At 44.4% G+C, this 22,492-nt stretch overlaps 1 protein-coding gene and 1 long non-coding RNA gene across 3 annotated transcripts in view; both read right to left on the reverse strand.

Moving 5' to 3' along the window:
- LOC102506353 (phospholipid-transporting ATPase IB) overlaps positions 1–22,492 on the reverse strand; it is a 416,600-nt gene that overhangs the window by 261,217 nt on the left and 132,891 nt on the right. The gene's annotated exons all lie outside the window — the stretch shown is intronic.
- On the reverse strand, positions 1,604–20,819 carry LOC116668597. The gene is made up of 3 exons (XR_004325802.1): positions 20,808–20,819; positions 20,213–20,214; positions 1,604–1,690 (listed from the first exon to the last, which is right to left on the reverse strand). It is a non-coding gene; the product is annotated as an uncharacterized LOC116668597 (long non-coding RNA).

Here is a 22,492-nt window from a genome sequence, read left to right on the forward strand (position 1 = left end):
AAGCACCAACTGGGGGGTTTCCACTTAAAATGTCCTTTTTGAGCCTGTCTCTCATGCTCTCAGGAGAACTCAGGCCTGCTTTTGGAAGGTGGGCTTATCCAACCCATGAACTCCAACAGATCCCAGGAGCACATTTTCAATACTCTTCTAAACACCTTCATTCTCTGAAATATACTCATCAGAACAAAAATGAGTGCCCAGGTCTTCTGAGAAGTTTGTATACGATATTCTTTCAGAATCCTTTCCAACTCATGGTGGAATGATTTCACATTCTATCAAAAGCACACAAGCTATTTTTGATGCATATTGGTCCCTTCTTATTTATAGTATATGTTAAGTTCTTACGTTCTTTTGCTTAATTTTTTTTTAAATTGAAGTATAGTCAGTTACAATGTTTTAACTTCTAGTGTACAGCACAAGGTCCCAGTCATGCATATATATACATATATTCATTTTCATATTCTTTTCCATTAAAGGTTATTACAAGATATTGAATATAGTTCCCTGTGCTGTACAGAAGTATAGTTGATTTACAATGCTAGTTTCAGGTGTACAGCAAAGTGATTCAGTTATACATACACATACATGTATACATATATTTTTTTCTTTTCAGATTTTCTTCCATTATATGTTATTACAAGAAATTGAATAGAGTTCCCTGAAAAGCATATAAGATATTAATGAGAAAAGACCATGTCATATTTCTCCAAATATTAAAATGAAAAACTACTCGATAAAATGCATAACTCCCACATAGTCACCAGCATCTGAAAACAACTGGAGGCGGGTCCCTAGGGACCAGGCGCACCTGGCCTGATGTGGCTCCATCTGCCCTGCTCTACAGCTCGCCTATGGACTAGGCTTGGTTTCATCAGAACCATGTGCCCTCTGGAAAGGAGACGAGTCAGACATTTTGACGCCTTTGAGGTTGACAACTGCAGGGCAGTGGCTGCGGTGACACTGGACTCGGCTCCTGCTCGGCCACTTGGCATCCCGGTCATGGATGCACACCCAAGGGCAAAGCCGAAGACGATGCAACACACAGGTAATTGACATTTCTGCCGTTCCCCAAATCCCGTCCCGCGAGGGCCCCACCACCACCTCACGGAGACCACGACCACTTCACATGTTCACCTGGTTTGTAAAACCGGATGCTAACAGGCGGGCAGACACTTCCAGGGGAGCAGTCGGAATTACGGACGAAGGGAGCAAGAAACAGCAGGTCACCCCCATCTGGTTCCAGAACACTCCAACGGAAGCAGAGAAGTAAAGGGAAAAGGGAATAGGCAGAAGGATCCTCCCAAGACCCCCGATGTGCACCCGGTGATGGCAGTCGGCTCCCAAGCCATGCGGGGACAAGACTGGTGAATCTGCTACGTTCCAACGCCCCCAGTGAAATTCGCTTCTGGAGGGAGGCAAGTGGGAAATACTCCAGACATGGTTACAGCCTGCAAACGCCTGCAAACAGAACTTTTTCACTTCAGCGCCTTTCCCAGTTCTGTGCTATTTACAACCACAGTCACACTGTAATTTTGAAAAATGATTCAAGTTTCACTGTCTTGATAGCCAAGCCACGGGAGAAAACGTACCGCTGGGGGGTTGGGGGGTGAGGAGAATGTGCCAGAAAGTTCTCTTTCTTTTGAAGTTTCGATCTCGCTTTGCCCTCCAGGTCTGACGGGAATTTTACACCCTTTAGAGACAAAAAGGAGTAAGAAGTCAGGTCTGTTGCAAGGATTATACACCTCCTACTAGGAGAGACAGAAACGAGACGGCAGCCCCGGGAGGGAGCCCATTCTAAGCTTTTCCTACTGAAAAATAGGGGCCAATGGGCACCAGAGACATTTCAAGGCCAATCTGTTTCAACCAATTCAAGACCTAATGACTTGCAAATTGGGAGTTAGAGATTTTCAAATATGAACTATTCCATGTATAATAGATAAACAGCAAGTTTCTTCTGTACAGCACAGGGAACTCTATTCACTACCTTGTGGTGACCTATAATAAAAAAGAACATGAAAAGGAATATGTGTATGACTGAGACATGATGCTGTGCACCAGAAATTGACACACTGTAACTGACTATACTTCAATTTAAAAAAACGAAAGACTTAATGAATTGATTGAGGAACTAAAACTGCATGGGATGGAAAAACATTAAGTGAGGAGGCATAATTTATAAAAAATACCTAACTTTCATGCTTCCTTCCATACACGGCTGAAAATAAACAAAACAAGCAGCTGAGGGCGCGCCCTAGGTCCTCGTGGACAGATATAATTTCTGGGGGGTCACACGCCTGGACCCTCAGCAGGAGCCCTGCAGCACAGGCACCATGACCAGGATGAATGTGTTCACATCCCAGAGGTCTGGGGGCTTCTCTGAGTGCAGAAATATTACTTTGGACAGAAAATGGCAATCCTTGGGTGGCTAGCTTTTAACTTGAGACATGGGCACCATTCTGAGGGCTCATAGTCCTGGTGGAACCCAAAGCAAGTCGCCATCCAGCTCCTGACTACCTTCTGCTGACCCAGGAGAAATGACTGAAAAGAGAAGCTTAATGGTGACAAAGTGGCACTGGGACTAGAGAATTTCCACCCCATGTTCGGTACCATCTTTCACTTTTTGCCCCCTAAAATCATTTTCTCTTTTTCTCCTGCCTAGGACCACACAAGCGAATAAACACACTTTTTAAATTGCACGATCCTTTTATGTTAGCTCAGTCCCCATTTTCCTTCCTTCCTTCCTTCCTTCTCTTTTCTTTTCCTCCATTGTTGTGAATCATCCTTTATAAGCCTAACTGCTTTCCCCACGTGACCAGGAGCTGTCTGGGTAGGGAACATGGAGGACCATGACCACACTTGTGTTTGGGGTAAGAAATCGAGCTTCCTAGAGGAGCAGGGCAGGGTGCACAGGCAGTGGAAGTGTCAGTTTGTAAAATGTCACAAGATTAAGGTGAATTAGTCAGTAAGCTCGTACGGTTTTAGTACCACATTGGTTGAAGTATTTTTTCCTTCGATTCCTACAATTACATCGGTATTACACATGACAGGAGGAGAGTAATGAGGCTCAATTTCCTGTGTGGTGCACAGAAATCAGAGTCACTGCTTTCCAGTCACAGCAGCTGGCCTCGCCACGGGACATCGATCCTGATTCTCCTGAAGCGAGACAGGACTCGGCAAGCGGAGTCCCCGGCACAGCTGCAGGAGGCCGTCCGTGCTCACGGGTAAGAGCCTCACAGGGCGGTGGGGACAGTGCGCCTGAGAGCTGCAGGCAGGGCCTGAATGCACAGACGCGCTCGAGGGAACTAAGAAATGACACAGATGTTTGTTCTGAAGACGAGCTGGAGAGATTATTTTCAGGGACTACTGGCCAGAAAATCAAGACTTTTGTCTCTGCCCTGCCCCTTTCCTCTCTTCCACAATCCTTATACTATTTGCGTCTCCCAAAGCCTCCCAAACAAACCCGAGCCTGCCCCCTCCTACCCCCTCCCGCTCCCTAATTGCTGCCTCCTTCCTCTGGGACCCAGGCTCTTCCGGGCTTAAATAAGTATGTTCACAGTCTTGAAATGTCTTAATAGCTATCATATGCAAGGGAAATCAGATTGAATATATTAGCTCCAAAAGCAGAACGGGGCCCTAGTGGCACAGATTTTGACCCCGTCCCAGGGTCAAATGCATCTGCACTCAGAGAAGTAAACTGGCCAGCCTGGCAACCGGTGGAGGCAGTTCCAGAAACATCACTGACAAACAAATGCAGAGAATGAAAAAAGTAAATAAATGCAGTCCAGAATTAGAAGTCTGGAAGCGAAGAAAATATAGAGTCTTTTTTTTTTTTAAAGAAAGTACACATTTAAAAACTGAAATCCTTATAGTTTGGGATTTGACTTCTTTACCAAATGTGTGAGGAAAGATTATCTCCCCACCCACAGTTCCAGCCCCTGAAAGGAAGGGACGGGCTCCGCCAGGCCCGCCGCACGTGGGGTGACGCCGCAAGAGGCTGCAGGGGCGCTGACGATGCTGCGGCCTGGGCTCAGAAGGCCTGGGATGCGCTGGGGCATCTGTAAGGACAAGCTGAGATGGAGCTGGAATTTCCTTGGGCATCTTGTATGGTCCCTGTAGGAAAAACCTGCTGCCTTCAAACAGGACAAAGGTGTACAGAGAGACAGGCAAAGGAAGAGATGGGAGACAGACAGGTGGACATTAGCTCCGAGCCGGTACCCCCCTGAGGTGGACGCTCGCTGGTGGGTCCTCACTGGACAAGGCTGTACCCTGCTCCTCTGTCCCTTTCGAAAGGCTAGAGGGTATGATATACAGAACCATGAATTAGAAAGGAAATAAATAAAATCTCCAGCTACGAAACGGACAAGGGAACAGCACCACGATTCCACACATGGGACCAAGCCCTTGCATTGAGTTGGAAAAGCATCACGCTGTGACTCCAGGCAAAGCCTTTAGACAAACAGAGCATCCAAGCCCAGAGCTGGACCGCAAGGGCATCTACAGGCTTTAAATGAAGGTGTCCGCAGGAAAACCTCCTAAGACACAGGCTGTTGCCACCCGTTTATTCTCAGGAAGTCGAACGGAATCAAGCTAAGGGCTCTTCGGTCCACCTGGTAAATTTATTTAAATTTAAAGTCACACTTGTGTCTGTACTGGCTTCACCGCCCCCATAGAAAAGGGGTTAAAACTTCCTCCCGGAAGCAGTTTCGCTTTATGCAGCTAGACCTAATCACTCATTCACGTGACAAACGCTAGTGAACATGTAAGACAGCAGGGCGCTGTGTCAAGAAATCAGGAATGTAGAATAACCGGGCTATGCTGTCCTCACGTGTGTCACGGTCTAAGGGAAGAGACAGCGTGCCTGCCAAAAACGACTTCCATCCGAGGCACTAAAACATTAACAGCCAAGAGCTGTAAAGGTAAGTGATAAGGAATCTTTTTTTTAAAGTAGATATTACTTTGACAAAGCTTTCCTAATCACCCACAACTGGAAGATTTGATACCTGGGCCAGATTTGGAGGGAGAAGTCAACGAGAGACACAGGAAGAAAAGAAGGCAAGGGAGGGGAAACTGGAGTAAAGGAGACTACAGAACGGGGACCCTCAGATTCTCCACCAGGAACGCGGACTGGCATAGTGTGAACACAAAGGGACCTGATGGGAACTGCTGGGCAAAGACCACCAGGCTGGATTACTGGGGCGTCTTGAAGGGGGGCCCCAGAAGCTGAGACTTCATTTTGAAGTTACTAAGATGATATTTTTTGAGTGATTAGATCAACAAAATGCTTTAAAAACATGAGACAGACAGAAACACTGAACAGCAGATGAGGATGGGGGGCAAGGGGTAGGAAGCCACCGTGACAACACAGGTGGAAGGCCCAGGGACAGTCAGCTAAGAAGGCAGCCAGGAGAGCGGGGAGAAGAGAACACTTCGGCCCAGACTGAACACACACGCCAAGCGGCCCCGACAGTGGGGCGAGAGGCTGCTGTGCAGAGCAGCCGCTTCAGTAACCCCCACCCCCCGCAGGGAGCCATTCCCAGGCTCTGAAAGGCGCCCAGAGTAACAGCATGATTACATGAAACGTTACTACTCAGATTTCAACAAAGTGGGAATCTCTTCCTTCAAAAAGTAATTACCTACACCCATTAGAACAGCCAAAACCCCGGACACTGACAGCATCAAACGCTGGTGAGGATGTGAAGCAACCGGAACTCTCCCTTGTTGCTGGTGGGAATGCAGATGGCACAGCCACTCTGGAGACAGTCTGGAAGCTTCTTCCACAACTAAACACACTCTCCTGTATCCTCCAGAAACCTCACCCTGTGGTGTTTACCCAAAGCAGCTAAAAACCTGCACATGGATGTTTATAGCAGCTTTATTCACAATTACTGAAACTTGGAAGCAACTAAGGTGTCCTTCAGTAGGTGAGTGAATAAATAATAAATAAACTATGGTACATCCAGACAATGGAAGGTAATTCAGCACACACAAAAGAATGAGCTGTCACCTGGCTCCTATGGAAGCTACTAAGGTTTGAATTCAGACCCAACCAGGTTACGCCAACACTTCAAGGGAGGCAGCTCCCAAAACGTGTAAGGAAGAGAATTTAAAGGCATTCTACGAGGGGTTGCTCCTCTCTGGGTGACACAGATACCATACATCATGATGAAGTTCACCTGCTCTGAATGTACCGTGGAAGCATCAGGCACGTTTGTGGTTCCCAAGCCCCAAAGTGAACGTTCAAAGGCAGAGCAGCTGCTAGTCCCATTTGTGGCAGGTTACGTAGCTGGAGTCTTCTGTGTCATTGTTCCTCACCTGCTGATTCTCTGGTGTCTGTGTTGGATAAAGAGAAGGGTAGCAGGGCTTCTCAGGTCCTCCAGAGACTTGGATTTAGAGGTACGTGGAGGGACTCTGCCCGCGTCATCTTGATCGACACTCTGACTCCACTGCAGTGGTTCACCTACGACCCTGTGAAGGTCTCCTTCAGGCTTCCTCGCCCTCCTCCACCTGAGATGCCGGGATCTCTGAAGAAGCAGCTTGGGTTGACTCAGCAGAGAGATGGAAGCAACTGTGGACTGAATCTGCTTGTTGATCAGTGTTGAAATGCAAAAGGAACTTTTATATATTCGATACAGTGTAGGAAATTATCTTGTTCCTGATATAATTACTGTAGTTCTCTTGCAAGAGTTTCAAACCGACTGTTGGAATAAACCCAATTGTTCATGAAAAAAATGAGCTATCAGCCATGAAACGACAGGGAGGAACCTTAAATGCATATTGCTAAGTGAAAGCAGCTTATCCGAAAAGGCTACGTGCTGTACAATTCCAAGTCTGTGACATCTGGGAAAGGCAAAACTATGGAGACAGTCAAAAATAAAAGCAGCATTTGCCAAAGGCTGTGGGGGAGAGGCTGAGATAAGCAGGCAGAGCACCAAGGATCTGGAGGGCAGGGAGACTAAGCTGTATGGAACTGTAACGGTGGACACCTGTCACTGCTGCTTGTGCAAACTCACAGGTGAGCCCTAAGGTAAACAATGGACTTTGGGGGATAATCAGTTGTAACGAATGTACCACCTGGTGAGGGACGTTGATCGTGAGGGAGGCTGTGCGTGTGTACAGGTAGGAAGATGGGAAATCTCTGTACCTTCCCAATAACTTTGCTGTGAACCATAAACTGCTCTAAAAATTGTCTTAAATTTAAATAATGACCAAAAAAGAAAGTAACATCCTGGAAAATGGAATAGGGTGCTCAGAGAATTGGTCCCTCCACTGAAGCAATGATTAAGCTGACAAATACTGACACAATCAACTCCAAGATTTAGTTAAACAGCTGCAGTGACCAGGGGTGTGCTTAGTGATGACAAAGATGGTGGGTGAATTTCGTTAAGGAAGCACCGTAGCCTTCCTGTTTCCTTGCCTACAGGCCCCCATTCCGCAGTGCCATGCGGTGGCCACAAGGGTGGTAGCACACATTCCTAGCCTGCCTTGCTGGTGCCGGGAGCTAACATAGACCTTATTCTTAAAATGCGATGGTTGTGCCTTTTGACCTGTCTGGTGTTTCTCACAAGGATGGGCACAGAGGTTGACCTTTGTTTCACCCCTACTTCCTTGGGCTGGAATGATTTTCCAAGTGGTGGTGGCATCTGTTGAAAGATTAAAGACATTCACTATCTGGGGCAAGCAGCGTGCAGACCCAAAAGCCTGGAATGAAAAGGCTGGGGAGGAAGCTTCTTAAGGGAATGGGGCTTGGAAGGGCCACCACACGTACCATGAACGCTAGAGTGCATCGTGCACACCCAGGAAAGACACGTGCCCAGAGAAGTTCCCAGAGGACCCTAGGCCTGCAGCACTGGAGAGCCTGTCAACTCTGCACAAACTGGAGACAAAGGCCAGAGCACAGTGCAGGTGCCTGCCTTCACCCCCGGCTCACAGCTAAGCTGCAAAGGCAGACGAAGGGTTTTGTTTTTGTTTTTGGCTCCAAGTATTTAAGGAAATCTGTCAGCTCACCGATGACCACTAAGAAAACACAGCAGAGACTTCAGTAACCAACACCAACAGAATGGACACTTCGGTAGCAACATGGGACAAGGAATACGCTCTCCGTAAAGAACAGTTTGGAAAAGTCACTAAACAAATGGCAGCTCTGAACAGTCAACAAAAAGCCTGGTTAGAAGAAGAATCTGATTCCCGGAGTTATCACATTATAATACTTAAACTAACCAGTCCGTCCCCTGCTCCAGAATTAGAAGGCATACAAAGAAACAGGTAAATAAGTCCCATTCAAAGGGAAAAAATAAATGGAAAGAAATCATCCCTGAGGAAGCTCAAAAAATGGACTTACCAGACAAAGACTTTAAATCAACCATCTTACACATGGTCAAAGAGCTAAAGGAAATATGGACAAAGAAGCAGAGGAAATTAGGAAGATGATGTACAACAAAATGGAGAATATCGAGAAACAGAAATTATGAAAGGAACCAAATAGAAATTCCGGCGCTGGAAAGTATAACGGTTGAAATGAAAAAATCACTGCAGAGGTTTAAGAGGAGATATGAAGAAGCAGAAAGAAGATTCAGCAATCTTGAAGACAGAACAATTGAAATTATAGACTGGTGAACAGAAAGGAAAAAAGAATAAAAATAAAAAGAGCCAGAGGGACCTGCAGGACACCTTTGAGCATGCCTACACACGCGTAAGGTAGCCTCAGGAGGAAAGGAGAGAGACAAAGGAGCAGAATGTTTGGAGAAATGATGGCCCCCAAATCCCAGACTTGGTATAAGACGTGAATCTACACATCTGTAAAGGTCAACAAACTCCAAGAAGGATAAACCCAGAGATCTACACTGAGACACATTATAATAAAACCACTGAAAGACAAAGGCAAAGATTACTGAAAACAGCAAGAGAGAAGTGACTCCCCAGGTACAGGGGATCATCAGTAAAATTAGCTGCCAACTTCTCATCAGAAATCATGGACATCAGAAGGCAGGGGGATGAACTATTTAAAAGTGTTGGGAAAAAAAAAAACCTACTGACCAAGAATCCTACATTTGGCAAAACTACATTCAAAAACGAAGGAAAAAATCAAAACATTCCCAGATAAACAAAATTTGAATTCATCCCTAGACCTGCCCTACAAGAAATTCTAAAGAGAAATGCATCCATCTGCCTGACACGAAAGGACACAACTAAGAAATAAAAGAACTCCAGGGAAGGTCACTGCACAGGGAAATAGAAAATCCCGTATTGTATTTTGGGTTTGCAACCCTTCTTTTTTGTTGCCTTTATGATGTAAAAGAAAAAGGCATAAAATAATAATTATAAATCTAAGTTAACAGGCACACAATGTCCAAAGGTGAAATTTGTGACAGTAACAACATAAAGTTGGAGGTAGGGGGACACAGGGCTATCGGAACTTTTGTACGCTGTCGAAGCTAAACTGGTGTCAACTCAAACTACATTGTTCTAAATTTATGATGTTAATTGTAATCCCCATGGTAACCACTAAGTAAATAAAAAGTACACAGAACAGGAAATGAGGAGTGTCTCAGTCTGTTCAGGCTGCTGTAACAAGATACCACAGACTGGGTGGCTTATAAACCACAGAAATTTATTTCTCATAGTTCTGGAGGCTGGAAGTCCAAGATCAGGGCTCCAGCCTTGTTGGGTGGGGGCCTTCTTTCAGGTTGCAGAGGTCTCCTATGTCCTCACATGGTGCAGGGGTCAGGGAGCACCGTGGGGCCTCTTTTATATGATCATTAATCCAAGCTACCCACCTTCCAAAGGCCCCACCTTCTAATACCATCGCCTTAGGAATTAAAATTTCAACATATGAATTTGGGTGATACAAACATCCTGACCATAGCAAGGAGGAAGTCAAAAAGGTACCCAAGGGTATTATTTCATTATCTGAAGAAAATGAAAACACTACCTTGAAAAGATACCTGCATCTCTGTGCTCCCTGCAGCATTATTCACAATAGCCAAGAAATGGAATCAATCTAAGTGTCCATCAGTGGATGAATGAATAAAGAAGATGGACAGGGGAATACTGCTCAGCCATAAAAAGGAATAAAATCCTGCCATTTGTGAAGACATAGATGGATCTTGAGGGCATTACATGAAGTAAAATAAGTCACACAGAGAAAGACAAATATAGTACTATCTCACACGTGGAATCTGAAAACAAAAACCTAAGATCACAGACGAAGAGAACAGGCTGATGGTTGCCAAAGTTAGGGTTTAGGGTTAGGGTTACAGAAAAACATATATATGGTTTTTAGTCTTCAATTTGTATTGGCATTTTTCACAGAACGAGAACAAATAATTTTAAAATCTGTATGGAAACACAAAAGATCCCGAATAGCCAAAACAATCTTGAGAAAGAAGAATGGAGATGGAGGAATCACACTCTCTGACTTCAGACTATACTACAAGGCTACCATCATCAAAACAGTATGGTACGGGCACAAAAACAGACACACAGATCAATGCAACAGGATAGAAAGTTCAGAAATAAACCCATGCATTTATGGTCAATTAATCCATGACTAAAGAGGCAAGAATATACAATGGAGAAAAGACAGTCTCTTCAATAAGTGCTGGGAAAACTGGTCCCCAACATGTAAAAGAATGAAATTAGAACACTGTCTAACATCATATACAAAAATAAACTCAAAATGGATTAAAGATCTAAATGTAAGACTGGAAACCATAAAATTCCTATAGGAAAACATAGGCAGAATATGCTTTGACATAAATCATAGCAATTTTTTTTGGATCCATCTCCCATAGAAAAGGAAATAAAAGCAAAAATAAACAAATTGGACCTAAGTAAACTTAAAAGTTTTTGCACAGCAAAGGAAACCATTGACAAAATGAAAAGAGAATCTACTGAAATTGAGAAGATATTTGCAAATGATATGACCAAAATCTTAAAACAGCTCATACAACTCAACGTCAAAAAAAAAAACAAACAGATTGAAAAATGGACAGAAGACCTGACTAGACATTTTTTCGAAGAGGGTATGCAGATAGCCAACAGACACATGAAAAGATGCCCAACATCACTATCAGGGAAATGTAAATCAAACCATAATGAGATATCACCTCACACATGTCAAAACAGCTATTAACGAAAAGAACACAAATAACAAATGTTGGCAAGGAAGTGGAGAAAAGGAAACCCTCGTGCACTGTTGGTGGGAATGTAAATTGGTGCAGCCGCTGTGGAAAACAGTATGGAGGTTCCTAAAAAAAAAAAAGAAAGAAAGAAAAGAAAAGAAGAAAAGTACCATATGGCCCAGCAATTCCACCCCTGGGTATACATCCAAAAAAGCTGCAAAACACTAATTTGAAAATGTAAACATGCACTCTAATGTTCATAGCAGCATTATTTACAATGACCACGGTATGGAAGAAACCTAAGTGTCCATTAACAGATGAATGGATAAAAAAGATGTGGTACACATATACACAACAGAATACTACTCAGCCATAAAAAAGAACAAAATTTTGCCATTTGCAACAATGTGGATGGACTTGGAGGGTATTATGCTAAGTGAAATACGTCAGAGAAAGACAAATACTATATGATATCACTTGTATATGGAATCTAAGAAATACAACAAACTAGAAAATATAACAAAGAAGCAGCAGATTCACAGATACAGAGAAAAAGCTAGTGGTTATGGGGTGGGGGAGGGAAGTGGGGGAGGAGCAATATAGGGGGAGGGGAGTCAGAGGTACCAACTACTAAAATATAAAATAAGCTACAAAGTGTATATTGTACAACACAGGGAATATAGCCAATATTTTATAATAACTACAAGTGGAGTATGACCTTTAAAACCCGTGAATCACTGTATCGTCCACCTGTAACTTGTGTAATATTATACATCAACTGTACTTCAGTAAAAACAAAATACTGACGCAGAAGTCACGGTAGCACTGAACTCACTTGTAGATGCATTAGTTGAATTTTATTAAACTTGCACATTTGGGGGCTTCACCAACTTTGGAGTCACTCCAGACGGAATGATGTGCACCTGCCATCAACTGCGTGTGTGATCCTGGCTGAGACACTCACCTTCTCCGAGCCTCGCTTTTCTCAGCAGGGCAGACGGAGCCACCGCATCCCATTCCGGAGCTGGAACCTGTTCACTGGGGTGACCTCTGATGATCCCAGCACGGAGCACAGGCAGGGCGGGTGGTGAAACGTGCACCCCCTCGCTCTGACCTGCTCTGATCTCTTTCCTTTGTATGTGCGCTGCTGCCATCAGTTCTCCAACGTGGTGCTTGGAAATGAGCTGATACCTACATACAAGGGCTTTCTTCTGCATTGTAACAGGATGCTGCAGCCAAATGTTCCAGGTCCCAGAAGACCCTTCGGCAGACCCAGGTTTCTTTAAGCTTTTCAAGGGCATCTTCTTAGATCCCCCAGCTAATAGTTTCGAGGGACATTTGCAGCCTAAAGACAGTTGCACACTTACAGTCCAGGAGAGGAATCTAAATACCACACATTCATACCATTTAACTGTCTTCCTCAGACCCCAGTGCCTGCACAGACACAAATCAGCTCTGCTTCCGGATTTATTGTAAACGTAAATTCAGAAATGCAATACACTTCATACAGTTGCTGCAAGCAACGGTGATCATTTTAAAACCACTGAGCATGTGGTCAGACCTCAGCAAATCCTGTCCTAATCATCAACCTGAGAAATACACTACAAGTACCCCACCTCCGGCTGCCAAAGACCTAACAAGCTAAAAGGCATGTATAATCATATATTGTTAAGTTTACTCTCTCTCCCAATTTGCTAAAAAAATATGCACAGCAGCTGGGGGGGGGGGGGTCTTAAATTACCCACCATGTAATCACCCGAGCACATTTTAAAGCGTTTGTCTCTTTTCTTGCGCACCCTCACAGGCTAGCTCAGACAGCGGCCCCTCGTGTACAGCGTTCATTAAGCTACCTGAGCAAATGTGTGGGCTTTTACTAAGCGGGTATGTTAGGTGCCAGAAACCAAAGACTACCTGACTACCTTGTTTAATAAGGGAATAGTTCTCGATGTGTGACTTGGTTTATTGCTTCACATCTGAGCACAGTCTCTTTATTTTCTATGACGTGTCCGGCGGTCTGACAATTTGTCAGCGTCACATAACCCGTGGGCATCCTTTGTTGGTCTGTTTTAGTTGATAGTGCGGGATCTAGATTTTTGGCTCCAAGCTGCTGTTTTTTATGCCAACATCATTCACAAAAAGCTCTTACGTCTTATTTGGGAGTATGATTTGATACTAGAATAGATCCAGCTGGCGGGCTGGCTGCTTCTCGACTGCCCCCGGCTTGTTACTCCGTGCCCCTCGCTCCACGCTCTGAAGGATCGCCGCAGGGACTTGGGCTCTGGTACTTACGGGTCAAGCCCTCTCCCCAGATCTGCTGTTTCAGAATATACCACTGGACTTTCCGGCCCATTTATTTTCCGCATGAATTTTAAAATCACAGCAAGATTTCAATGAACAGGGTGTGTTCCGCTTTAGGGAAGAAAAAGCGCCAACAAGAGGATGGCACTGAGACGTAAACGTGGGGAAGGGGTCAACGTGGGCTCTCCCGCCCACGTTAACTACGAGGGGAGAAGAGAAATGGGTATTTCACAGAAGACTTTTAAAAGCTGAACATCTGGAAGAGTTAAACTTGTCTAAAATAAAGGGCCTGACAGTAAAAATACTGAGCTCCTCTCTTCCCGCACCCTGTTAACAACAACTGACTTCTACCGGTTCTAGTTCATTAAAAATAAAAGGGAAAAAATGGCTAATAGCAAATTCAAGAGGGTAGCTTGGCTCTCCATAACTTAATTCTAAATGTAATAACATGCTTATTAAAAATGGAAGGTCACTCTTCCAAAAATTTCCCCAAAGGCACAGCTGCCAACCTGACTTCTGATCTAGTCTTTACAACATTATTAATTCGATGACATAATACAGCTGGTGAGGAAGGCGCTGCGTTTGCCTCACAAAGGGAGCTTGCTAGTGCCTGAGAGGACCCTGCCTGTTTCCTAGAAAAGAGACCTGGAAAAATAAAAGTCAGCCTACATTAAATTAAAAAAAAAAAAAAACTGATAAAGGACTAAAAAATGCTTTTCTCTGGCTTTTGGGAAAAACCTGCCAAACTGCTTCCCTATTTCTACCACCTTTCGGGCTTGGGTTTGTCTTCGTGCATCAGCTGCAAAGCAGCCCCGCCCAGCGGTGCAGAGGGCGGGCCCCAGGGTGAGCCCCCCGGCACTGACACTGGGTCTAGCAGCACGCTGGGCTGCAGACAAGGCAGCAGGCCCCATAGGTTCTCCCCAGCTCAGACGGGCGACCGTTGAAAGGCACCTGGCGTGCAAGTCAGCCTCCAAACCATGGCTTGGCAGCAAACTAATTAAATGAAACTTGACCGCAAAATGCTTGTTGATCTTAACTGGTCTCAAGTTCCAGACCTGGGCAGCAGGCTGAAACCCGCTCTGGTCGTAATCAGCACAATCTATCGCTTTTGGAAAGTCATTTTCTCCCTGGGTTTCCCAGGGTCATCTGCTCCTGAGAACCGCCCTGCGGCAGCCAACCTGCCCCCCCCCCCCCCACACACACCGGTTTTCCCAGATGCTGAAGCCCCCACCCGGGTCCCACAACCTGGTCGGGGAGACCGTTTGTGAAGCTGCCTTTATTGAAATGGATCATTCATTCAGTTTTGACCACTAACCTTCCTTTATAGACTTTCCTCCTATAATATCACCTTCTGCCTTTAATTTTTCACAAGTACCAAAAGTGACCACATAAGAATACCATTGACTCTTACATGGGTATCCATACGCTGCATCCGCAGGCCACCAGGACAGACTGGGCCAGCTCGGGGAGCTGGGGGACCAGAGGTGATGGGAACTGCCGGGCATTGTAGGGGCTTGTTAGAGATTTGGTTTCTATTAGGTGATTCGGGGACGACTGATTTTGCCCTGGATTGGAAGCTGTCAGGAAACAGGGGTAAATCTGTGATGGGGGGTTGGGGGGAGGTCCTTGGTCATTTATCTAGAATGTGGGAAGACCAAAGTAAGGCTTCACCAGGTAAAGCAGAGCAGTCACCCCTATTGGCCAGGGGAGGAGAACGTGTGCTCGTTTCTGTGCTTCGGACATCGGGACATCGGTAACTCCCCACATGTACCTGCCTATATGGTAAACTTGCAAATTTTGTATGTTTTTCAAGTAATACAATTTAGGGGATCTTTAAAGGAAGCCAAATAACTGTCTGCTGAAGTGGCCATTCAGCCATTCAACCAGCTACAACGGTCTGCACATCGTGCCAGCAGCTGGGCCACGTGGTCCCACACATTCAGACACCTGACGGTTCCCAAGGCTTCCCTGGAGTCCAGACTCCAAGCCATAAAATGGAAATTCTTAAGAAGATGATGTGATCGGTTCAAAGTGAAAGAACAGAAGAACCAAACCATGAACCTTGTAAGGGAAACACTACTAAAAGGCGAAAGACAAGCATTTCTCATGACGGCTTCTGCTGCCTCTGGGCGGAGTCTGACCCACAGCAATTGCTCTGCAGAGAAACCCTGAACTAGGCTACACGTTAACTCACACAGCAGGGGCGCCCCAAATAACCGAGACCAGGCATTACACAATAGCCGTTACTGGTCCACGCCACGTCTTTCCACTCAAAAATTCTAGTAACATTACCTGTTATCTTCAATATTCCTGTGCTACATGCAAAATCAGTGTTTTCTTCCCATTTCAGAGAAAGCAAACTGGCAGAGCACGGCCTACAGGCTTCTTCCCAGAGTCCGGCCCCAGCCAGCTGTCCAGGCCCTCGCGCCTCCAGCAGACAGCCCTCCTCGAACCATGGAACAGAAATGACTGTGCAGTATTGCAAGGATTCCAGGCTCAACTGAGTTTGCAAAACCCTGGATTAAACCAATTTCAGGGGGTTTCTTGTGGATGTGGCATCCACAGATCCACTTAGCACAATGACCCTCTCTCCTGGGACACCGACTCTCAGCCTGCAGTACAAACACGGAGCAGAACACTCCCCACACTGTGGCAACTTCCTGTAAGGAAGACTGTCTCACGCCTCATTCCCTCCCCTGTGCTTTCTCTCCAACGCATTTTCCCTGGCTTTACCTTCCCCAGTTTGGGCCGGCTCCTGCCCCCGCTTATTTACACAGCCCTCTGTATGTCTGTTGATGAGTTTGCCTTTTTAAAATGTTAGGTGGGTCCCCCTCCCTTGGACTGAACTCCTCAGCTCAGAGCAACGCCCCGCTCTGCCCCCAAGGGCACACACACGCGCCACGCTTGTCACCCAGAACCAGCACCTGCACGTCAATGCAAATTCACCTTCCTCCTAGTTCTGCTCCTAGTACTTTTTTAAATTAGAAGGAACATTCCTCAGAGCAATTTCAGACGTTTTGTCCCTTCTCTTAAAAAAAAAAGTGCTTGTTAATGACCTAGTAATTGTGTTTCCTGTGTCTGTGGCTTACCAAACACACCACCGGCAGCGTCAAGGAGGTTAATCCTCAGAGCCCGAACCCCCCCCCCCCCCCCCCCCCCCCGGAACCTCTGGTGGTCGGAGACCAAAGAGTTAAAACTGCAGTTCTGAATCAGTTTGCATAGACACAGAAGGGGCAAATGGAAGAAACGCTTGGCACACATCTTCTCTCAAATGTTTTCCATTAAAAACAAAAAGCACCACCCCAGGTGGCGGTGGCAAACGCAAATGAAACAAGGACTTCTTTTCAGTGTCACTGTTGGGGCAGGAGAATTTAAAAGAAAACCTGAGCACTTCAAACTTCCTAGGAGAGTCTGAAGAGATCACTGTGGTCATAATTGAAAAGCCTTAAGCCACACTACTTCTCATTAAAATTTGAAATTTTTTTTATAGTTTCGATTTAGCTTGAGTTTATGACTTGTCGGAATTTTCTTTCTGAATGATCACTTTATGGGGCTGGTGAACTGAACACACACACCCTCACAGCATTTACCGCAGTTAAAGCAGAATGTCGCCATTTTAAAGGGCTAGAGACTTAGAGTTGCTAGGTATTTACTTTTAAGAAATTATTAATATTCATGAGTCCAATTTATTTGATGCCGACTCCATCAGGCACATAGTTCCCGGCTGCAGCAAGGTCCCCAGGGAAACCTGACAGCTTTTCTGACAACTCACTTGGAGATGCTGTCTCCTGAAACAGCAAGAGCCAAAAGCAGAGGCAGCTCCTGCTTCTGTCAAGTTTGACTGAGCTAATCAACTTTAAATTCTTACATTTTCTGGTGAAGTTTTGCAGATTTTTAGAGACAGCGTTAAAGTTCTTTGTTTTTTCTCTACCACTTTTAATATCCAAGTGGTTTTTCCATTAACAAAAAAAAAATTGCGAGGTACTGTTTCACTATGGTCTTGATTTAGTTGATGCTACGTTACATGCAATTTACCCCACACCTAAACTCCTGGGATGTGGAACTTTTCCCAGAGACACACTTACATCAGTTGGCTACAACATTGTCACCATGATCACTAATAACCCTCCGACTCTGCCGGTAGGAATGCAGTTTGGTGCAGCCACTACGGAAAACAGTACGGAGATTCCTCAGAAAATTGAAAATAGACTTACCCTGTGATCCAGCAATCCTACACCTGGGCATATATCCAGAGGGAATTCTAGCTCTAAAATATACTTGCACCCCAATGTTCACAGCAGCACTATTTACACAGACAAGACAAGGAAGCAACCTAAATGTCCATCGACAGATGACTGGATAAAGAAGATGTGGTATATTTATACAATGGAATACAACTCAGCCATAAAAAGGAATGAAGTAATGCCATTTGCAGCAACATAGATGGACATGGAGATCGTCATTCTAAGTGAAGTAAGCCAGAAAGAGAAAGAAAAATACCATATATCACTTGTACCATAGGTATCTAATCTAAAAGAGACACAAATGAACTTATTTACAAAACAGAAACAGACTCACAGACATAGAAAACAAGCTTATAGTTACCAGTGGGAAAGAGGGTGGGAAGGGATAAATTGCAAGTTCAAGACTAGCAGATGCAAAGTACTATATATAAAATAGGGAAACAAGGTCCTACTGTACAGCACAGGGAACTGTATCCAGTGTCTTGTAATAGCCTATAATGATAAAGAATATGAAAAGGAAGATATGTGTGTACATGTAGGACTGAAACATGATGCTGTACACCAGAAATTGACACAACATTGTAAACTGACTGTACTTCAATAAAAAAAGAATGCAAATTTTTAAAAAAGCATCTTCTCAAATCAAGTTAGGACCAAAAATAGAAAGATACCCTGCAAAGTACCTTAAATATATTCTGAAGTGTCTTCAGTCTTTAAAAAATGTTCTAAATCCACAGTGCCCAATATGGTAGCTACCAGCCCACAGTGTCCAATATGGTAGCTACCAGCCACACGTGGCCAGTTACATTTAAATTCAGCAAAATAAAATGTTCAGTTCCCCAGGTGCACCAGCCAGTGTGACCAGAGGGTGCCCTACTGGACGGAGCAAATGAGTATTTCCATCCTTGCAGAGGTGAATGGGGCCGTTGTAAGTTCTGAAGACTAGTTGTTCCCCAGGCAAAAAAGAATTACATATATGGCTTTCCCTTACTGAACAACTCCTTGGGAAAAGTCATTTGCTTACTGGATCAGAAACTGAAAAGTGAATCACACTGAGTCCTTGGTTTAAAAAAATCCATAGTCAACAACTCAAGATGCAAATGCTGTAATTAAGCTCTAACAAGAGAGGCCCTTCATGGGAAGCCTGCAGCCTCCACCACAGCCAAAGGCCCTGGACCAGACTTAACCCCCAGAAAACATGCCAGGTCGGGCCCAGGCGCATCCACTGCTCTCGTAAATTAAAATGACGCATGAGAAATGAACTCTAAGGACTTCTTTTCAGCAAATGATGTAGTCGCCTTCGGTAGGTCTAGACTATCCACAGAGAACAAACATCCTGTTGGTGAGCCAGTCAAATTGCTCAGGCTCTCAGTCGTGACTCTGCTCATCTGACGGTCACAACACGGATTCCTAAGAAGCATATTTTATGTGTATCAACATAAGGGCTGTCTCCAGATTTCCTGTAGAGCCTCTCCCTCAAGGGAATATGGGGAAGATTTTTCTATTCCTGAGAGTACATTAACAGCAACCAACTACACAAACCACAGCTCCATCACTTAAAGTTGTTGGCCTGGAGCTGAGCTCCATCCAAGAGGGGTGGACACTGGTGCCTGTGAAATGAGGGCTAGGGCTGGGACATCCTGGCAGGGAAGCTGACCTGCAAAGTAAGCATCACCCCAAGCAAATGTCATCAGAGAGAAAGGGAAAGGGCTCTGGCTCCTGTGAGGAGCGTCTGTACGGAGACCTGCCACTTCTCTTGGACACAAAAGCCACCTGAAGTGAGCTTTTTCACCGGTGGGTCTGTGTGAGTTGTAAGTTAGTATACGAACACATTATTTCCCACTAATTGTGGGCAAAACTAGAAACATCTCAAGGCCACGAAATCAAACCTCTGAACCACCTAGCTTCGGGTTTACGTGACCATATGGTCTCAATTCACTTAGAAATAAAACACCAGAAGACAAGCACACAAAAAAATCCTAGACCTGGTTTTCTCTCCCACTTCCCTGCTCAGGGAAGGAAAGCCAAAAGTGTCCTCAACAGCATGAGCACGGCGTCCAGGTCTACGGCGGAATAGTAAGAGCCGCTTTCTTTGGACGACATTGCCAACACAAAGCTTTCAGCGCTGTGAATGCGGCGCCCTTTCTCAAGTCATTGATTTTGCCATAAACTTAAACAGTGGCTGCCATGTGAACTGTAATATTATATCACCTCTTTCCCCTACATGTGAAGCTCTGTCTCGAATATCAAAATAATAAAAATATTAGTATAAAGCTGTCATAGAAAGAAGACCAATTTACGCTGTATGTTAAGCCAGCATTTCTTCCTTTGAGGTCAGGGGGTTTATACTGGAAAACAGAAGCCACGTTGCCCTACACAGAGAGAAAAGAAAAACCAGAGGGATAGTCTGTGGGTGGGAAGGAGATGGGTGACCACTGAGAGGAAAGAGACAGAAAACCAGAGGACGCTGGGATGGGCCCTGCCTTCCGATTTACATCGTCGCCTTCACACCAGGACACCGTCCCCCTAAAAGCTACCATGAAGTTCAACATCTCATACGTGCCATCTAGCCTAATGCAAAATATCTGGCAGCTCTTCAAATGCCAAATGAAACAGAGTAAAGATGTTTATTTTTTGAGCTATTACATCAAAGTGAAAGAATATTCCCAGAGAAGATCAGAAGAAAGAAATGTATGAAGACAATCTACAGGATTAAATGACTGATTAAAGAAAATAATTGGGCAAGAAAAAGAAATAAAAGGCATCCAACTCAGAAAGGCAGAAGTCAAACTGTCACTATCCACAGATAACGTGATATTATGTGTAGAAAACCCCAAAGACTCCACCAGAAAACTGCGAGAACTACTAACCTTATTCAGTAAAGTTAGAAGATACAAACTAATACACAGAAATCTGTCACATTTCTATACACTAACAAAGAACTAACAAAGAGGAACTAAGAAAACAATCCCGCTGCAACTGCATCAAAAAGAATAAAATACCTAGCAATGAACTTAACCAAGGAGGTGAGGGACTTGTATTTTGAAAACCGTGAGAGAATAAAAGAAACTGGAGACAAACAAACAGAAAGATATCCCAGGCTCATGGACTGGAAGAACTTACATTGTTACGCTGTCCATACTACCCAAAGAATCCACAGATTCAGTGCAATCCCTAACAAAATTCCAATGGTCTAGTTCACAGAAGTAGGGAAAAAATACCTAAAATTTGTATGGAAGCCCACAAGACCCTGAACAGCCAAAGCAATCTTAACAACAAAGCCGGAAAACAAAGCTCTCTGATTTCAAACTATACGACAAAGTAACCAAAACTGTATAGTATTGTCAGAAAAACCACCACATAGATCAATGAACAGAACAGAGTCCAGAAATAAAGCCACACACACACGGTCAATTAATTTACAACAAAGACCCAGGAATATGCAACAGGGAAAGGACAGTCTCTTCAATAAATGGTGCTGGGGAAACTGGACAGCCACATGCAAAAGAATGAAACTGGACCACTAGTTCTCACCACATACAAAAACTAAAACTGGATTGAAGATTTCAATGTACAACCCCAAACCCACAAAGACCTAGAAGAAAACATTGGTGCTAAGTTTCTCGACATTGGTCTTGGTGATGATTTTTTGGATTTGACACCCAAAGTAAAGGCAACAAAAGTAAAAATGAAAAAGTGGGACTACATAAAATTAAAAAGATTCTGCACAGCAAAGGAAACCAGCAAGAAAATGAACAGGCAATATGTCGTTTGACAGAAAATATTTGCAAATCATGTATGATAAGGGGTTAATATCCAAAATCTATGAAGAACTCATGCAACTCAATAGCAAAAGAAAAAAAATCCAATTAAAAAAGGGGCAGAAGATCTAAACAGACATTTTTCCAAAGAAGACAAACATATGAAAAGGTACCCAGTATCACTGACCATCAGGGAGGGCAAATCAAAGCCACAGTGAGACACCACCTCACACCTGTCAGAATGGCTGTTATCAAAAGGACAAGAAATAACAACCATCGGCAAGGCTGTGGGGAAGAGGGAGCCTCCTGCACTACTGGTGGGAATGTGATTGGTGCAGCCACTGTGGAGAACAGTATGGAGGTCCCTCAAAAAATTAAAAATATTTAACTACCATATGAGCCAACAATTTCACTTCTGGGTAACTATCTGAAGAAAACAAAAACGCTATCTCGAAAAGATACCTGTACCCCCACGTTCACTGCAGTGCTCTTTACAACTGCCAAGATACGGACGCCACCTAAGTGTCCACTGACACACGAACAGACAAAGGAAACAAGATCCAAACATACGTGAATATTACTCGTCCATAAAAAAAAGGAAATCGCCGTCTGCAGCAACGTGGAGTCTCACAACAACATGAAACAAAAGAAACAAAAAAAGCTCGTAGATACACACAACAAGGCACTGGTTGTCAGAGGTAGGGAGGCAAAGGAGGGGTGGGCAAAAAGGGAAAGGGGGCCAAAAGGTACAAACTTCAGTACAAAATACAGCGGTCCTGCTGACGTAAAGTGCAGCAGGGCCAACAGTAAGACTGCGGCACATTTGAAAGTTGCTAAGAGAGCAGATCTTGAAAGTTCTCATGACAAGAGAAAACACTGTCAGTACACCAGGTGAGGGGTGGTAGACTTACTGCAGTGATTATTTCCCAAGGAAAAAAAATCTCCAACAGCCCGCAGCCCCCAATAAGGCTCAGTTTCTGAAGGGCACACTCACAGACACACTGCACTGTTTTCTTTCCTTTTTTAAGTGCGTTGGTGTTTTTATTGGGTATGAATTAAATTTGTGAAT

Source organism: Camelus ferus, chromosome 14, assembly GCF_009834535.1.
Source record: "Camelus ferus isolate YT-003-E chromosome 14, BCGSAC_Cfer_1.0, whole genome shotgun sequence".
NCBI classification, from domain to species: domain Eukaryota; kingdom Metazoa; phylum Chordata; class Mammalia; order Artiodactyla; family Camelidae; genus Camelus; species Camelus ferus.